Source organism: Zingiber officinale, chromosome 11A, assembly GCF_018446385.1.
Source record: "Zingiber officinale cultivar Zhangliang chromosome 11A, Zo_v1.1, whole genome shotgun sequence".
NCBI lineage: Eukaryota > Viridiplantae > Streptophyta > Magnoliopsida > Zingiberales > Zingiberaceae > Zingiber > Zingiber officinale.
In genome coordinates this window covers 42,227,994-42,233,876 of record NC_056006.1, presented here as the reverse complement: position 1 = coordinate 42,233,876, position 5,883 = coordinate 42,227,994, and positions in this window count along the sequence as shown.

The window sequence follows — 5,883 nt, the reverse complement described above, 5'->3', positions numbered from 1 at the left end:
AGCTTTGTACGGAGGAAGCATGATGGTCACACTAGGTCTTTAGGCCTTAGAGCCTATACTGATTGACACTAGTGCTAGTGGAGATTGTTGGTTAGAGCCCTAGAGCCAATCATTTGATGATTGTATGGACTCATGTATATCATATTCTTGTATATCAATAAAGGCATTTGTTTGGTTATTATACTTATTTATATTGGTGCCAAATAGACTAGTATAATAACATCCTTGAGTAGAAGGTTCATGCCTATATCAATCGATTAGTTGAATCGATGGTGAGATGATATGAGGAACACTACTCTAAATCATTCCTAGTCGGTATTAACATTCGGGGACAATGTTAATACAATAAGACTAGCATGTGTCAGCTCGATGACTTGATCTCACAAGTCATGGATATAGAGATATCAGTGACACATGGGTACGCATTAGAGAATGTTGAATGGCGTGCCATGAGAAGTATCATGGATCGTTATATGAGTGTCATATACTTTCTCATGTGGCTATTAGTATGACTATTAGTCCTTAGACTGAAGTCACCATGGATCTACATAAGGAGTTATGTACTTTAGTCAAACGTCACCCGTGGCTGGGTGGACTATAAAAGCGATTCTTTGGGTATAAATTATGTAGAGGGATGTGAGTGATGTAGATGGGATCTATCCCTCCCATATGACGGGAGCGACATCACTATTCTTGATAGAGTGAGACCACTAAGCGCATGGCCATGCCCAAATGAGTCAACATTAGATGTTGAGCTCATTTGATCGAGTGAGTCTACTTGGAGTTCAAGATTTAGATTGATTAGAGGATGACACGGTCTATGCCTCACATTGATCAATCTAGATGTCTAGGATAGAAGGACACTTGTCATTATTTTGTGAGTAGTCACAATTGGTAGTCACGAGGTGATGTCGGATCTCGACATTCTTGTAACTTGGGTAGTAATGATGTGTTGCTAGATACCGCTCATTACTTATGCTCCTAAATGGGTTTAGGGCATTGCCAACGTTACAAGAACCTATAGGGTCACACACTTAGGACAATTAGGTGGAGATTAGGTTCATATGATGAACCAAGAGGATTAGATTCATTTGATGAATCAAATTGGATTAAGAGTAATCCTAATTGGGCTAACTGAGTTCGACTCAAGTTGATTCATGTGTTAAATGAGTCTAATTTAGATTTTGACTCATTGAATCAATTTAATTTAATGAATTAGATTCATTATATTAAGTTGGCTCGAATCAAATGGTTGGATTAGATCCACCATGGTAGAGATTGAGTCAAGTTTGACTTGACTTGAGAAGGAAGACCAAAGGTCAATTTTGACTTGACCTTTTGCCACCTCATTGGTGAGTTGGCATTAGGTGGACCAATAATGATGTTCCACATCATCATGGGTGCCACCTCATGGAAGTGACAAAGCCATTCTCTTAATGGTTTCATATTAATTGCAATTAATGCAATTAATGTGATTTTATGGTTTCATATTAATTGCAATTAATGCAATTAATGTGAATTTTGAAATGTGGCCGGCCACTTTGTTTTGGGTGAAGAAATTCATTTTTCATTCACTTGTGTGCATCTTCCTCCTTCTCCCTCTCAAGCTCTCCCTCTCCCTCTCCTCCCTTGGCCGAACCACATAGGTGCTAGCACACCTTGGTTTTTGGTCATCTCCATCTAGTGTGTCCGTGTGGATACTTCTAGAGGACCGGCGCTTGACGGTCTTGAGATCCGGCATCATTTGGACGAGCGGGAACGCGAAGGGCATCGCATCAAGGGTAAACACTTTTTCCTCATAGATCTAAGTAGTAGACCAGTTTTTGAACTCGTACAAGAAATAGTTTTTCGAATTTTTATACGAATCTTTGCACGGATCTACGGCTTTGGGTCCTTCGGGGTTTCCGCGACGCGAAAAAGCGGTTTTCGCGGCTCGAAGAACCCAACAAGACCGTGTCATCCTCTGATCAATCTAAATCTTGAGTAGACTCACTAAATCGAATGAGCTCAATATCTCATATTGACTCATTTGGGCATGGCCATGCACTTCGTGGTCTCACTCTATCAAGAATATCGATGTCGCTCCCATCATATAGGAGGGATAAATCCCATCTACATCTCTCACATCCCTCTACATAATTCGTTACATACCCAGTAATCGCCTTTATAGTCCACCTAGTTATGGGTGACATTTGACGAAACCAAAGTACATAACTTCTTATGTAGGGATCCATGGTGACTTCAGGTCCAAGGACTAGTAGTCATACTAATAGCCACATGAGAAAGTATATGACACTCATATAACGATCCATGATACTTTCTCATGGCAGTATACATTCTCCAATGCATACCCATATGTCAACTTGATATCTCTATATCCATGACTTGTGAGATCAAGTCATCGAGTTGACCTACATGCTAGTCTTATTGCATTAACATTGTCCCTGAATGTTAATACTTGATTAGGAATGATTTAGAGTAGTGTTCCCTATATCATCTCACTATCAGTTCAACTAACCGATTGATATAGGTGAGAACCCTCTACTCAAGGACGTTATTATACTTAGTTTATTTGGCACCAATACAAGTAAGTATAATAACCAAAACAAAAATACCTTTATTTATATAAGAATATGATACAATGAGTGTATAATACAATCATCAAATGATTGACTCTAGGGCTCTAACAAACAGCTTAACCTTCTTAAGGTTCAGCTAAGCAGTTCTTAACATGCTAAGCAGCTTGGGCAGTGGCTTGTCAATTTCGTTCATGTTGTAGTTTAGAACGAATTGACTATAGCTATCCGGCAAGGATTGCAAGATCAGGTCAGTGGCCAGCTCTTGGCCAAGCGGGAATCCCAACCTCTGTAGGTTTTCTATGTACCGAATCATTTTGAGTACATATGGGCCTACGGGAGCCCCATCTAACATCTTGCACTGAAATAGTGCCCTTGAGATCTCAAATCTCTCGTGCCGCGCTTGTCCTTGATACAGTTGACGAAGATGTTCAACCATATCGTAAGCGCCTATCAACTCGTGTTGTTTCTGAAGCTCAGAGTTCATGGTCGCGAGCATTAGATAGGACACATCTAATGCGTCATCTTGATGCTTCTTATAAGCATCTTTGTTAGCTCGCGTGGCATTGGCAGGAGGAGCCTCCAGAATGAGCTGCTCTAGAACGTACAGTTTACGTTCTTGGGTGAGAACTATTCTCAGATTCCTGTACCAGTCCAGGAAATTTGCTCCGTTGAGCTTGTCCTTGTCAAGGACAGAACGCAGAGAGAAGGTATTCATGTTTGACGTCATGGTTATCTACAATAAAAAAATACAGAAAATAAATATCATATTCTTTTAATCATTTAATTAGGCCTTTAACTAAATGATGCTCCCAATGAATTCTATAACTCATGTGGAACAAGATCCACATCATACTAACCCTTGAGTTAGCTTTGGCTAAAACACCCAAGACTTAGTATGATCGATATGTAACAATTTACGAATTACATCTCTATGCAACTCTTGTTTATAGGATCAAGATCCACATTTATATTAAAACTTGAGTTAGCTTTGGCTAATACGCCCAAGAATTAATATAAATGTGATTTTGACCTATCTACCAACCATTGGAAAATTCCTATAGTTAAACTCAATCCAATTGAGTTAACTAGTTACTCAATCTAATTGAGTTGTACTCACTTATGCGTTGATAAGCGAGACCAAGATTGTCCCTCCATACCCTACTAAGATAATATGTGTTGCTTTGCTTTGACAGATTTAACAACACATGTGATCGAGGTAGTGATAGGTATCACGGCACGGTAGACATTTGAGTTGACGTGATTGAGATCTAATCTAATCGAGAGGGTGCATCTTGTACACGATTTAGATCTAATCTAATCGCTAGGTACTAATTAATTACTAATTATGCATCACATACACTCAAGCAATTAATTAAATTATTTGTGATTAGTCATGACCCTACTACGATCTTCTCAAGCCAATGAGAAGGTCGGATGGTCAACCTAGGGTCAACAGCTTCTCAAGCTCCTCCCTTTGACCACCTTGTGTTGCTCGCGTCCTCCTCGTAACTCCGTCTCGAGTGGCAATTTTGTACATTACAATTTTGAAACTCGAGTTACATTTGAGTGTAAACTAATTTACAACAAGAATATATAAATAGAGAAAGGCACGACGCGCAGGTCGTGAATCAAATATACAACACGCACATCACATGACGGTACGCAAGCCGTATTATGAATTACAACACATTTCCAATCAGATTGGGTCTTTTTGGGCCATGACTATCACAAAATAATACATAATTCTAAATTATGTCTTTTCTATAATTTTTACTACAATTTTTACAATTTTCATGAGTAAAATTTTCGGCGGCTCCGTTTAGCGGGTTTTCGGGCGCAATCGCGGAACGAATCCCCTTGCGGGGCCAGGGGCAGCGCACCTACCCGCGATCTAACCATTGCGAGTGTTTCTTAGCGATCCTACAGCGCCTTAGCCCGCTGTCCCAAAAATATTTGGGGCGAAACCTTGCCATTTCAGAAAAATCTTCTCGGTAGTCGAAGCCTACAAGTGTCGAAACACTTGTGCTTCGCTTCTACGAGAAAATACCCATAAAAACTATAAAAATAGGAAATTTACAGAATATTATAGAACTTCTATTTTTCATAAAAATACAAAATAAACTCGTACAAGACTTCGCACGTGGCTCTGATACCACTGTTGGGTTTTTCGGGCCGCAAAAATCACTTTTTCGCGTTGCGGAAACCCCGAACCCCAAGCCACTGGATCCGTGCGAAGTAAAATAAAACAAAAATTTTACGAGTACAAGTTTCTTACATCTAGATCTACACTAGGAGAAGGAAGTTACCCTCGATGCGATGCCCTTCGCAATCCCGCTCGTCCAACGGTTCGCCGGATCTCGAGATCGTCAAGTGTACGACCCTCTAGAAGTATCCATACGAACAAACTAGGTGGAGAGGCAAAAAAAAAAGGTGTGCTAGCACCTATGAAGTGTTCGGCCAAGGAGGAGGAGAGGGAGAAGAGAATGAGAGCAAGAGGAAGAAGATGGAATAAAATGCCTTGAATGAAAAATGAATTCCATTCATCACAATAAGTGGCCGGCCACTATTGTAACCTCCTCTCATTTAATGTGGCCATTAAAATGAGGAGGAGATTTGTAACCTCCATGAGGTGACACACACATGTTCTAAACATGATGATGTGTAACACCATTATTGGCCACTTAATGCCAACTCACAAATGATGTAGCATAAAGTCAAGTCAAACTTGACTTTTCCTCTTCCTCTCAAGTCAAGTCAAACTTGACATTAAAACTCCCATGGTTTATCTAATCCAACCATTTGATTCAAGCCAATTTAATATAATGAGTCTAATTCATTTAATTAAATTGATTCAATGAGTCATAATCTAAATTAGACTCATTGAACACATGAATCAACTTGAGTCCAACTCAATTAGTACAATTAGGATTACTCTTAATCCAATTTGATTCATCACATGAATCTAACCCTCTTGGTTCATCATATGAACCTAATCTCCATCTAATTTTCCTTTGTGTGTGACCCTATAGGTTCTTATAACGTTGGCAATGCTTCTAAACCCATTTAGAAGCATAAGTAATGAGCGGTATCTAGCAACACATCATTACTACCCAAGTTATAAGAATGTTGAGATCCAACATCGCCTTGTGACTACTAATTGTGACTCCTCACAATATATGACATTGTCCTTCTATCCTAAACATCTAGATTGATCAATGTGAGGCATAGACCATGTCATCTTCTAATCAATCTAAATCTTGAACTCCAAGTAGACTCACTAAATCAAATGAGCTCAATATCTCAT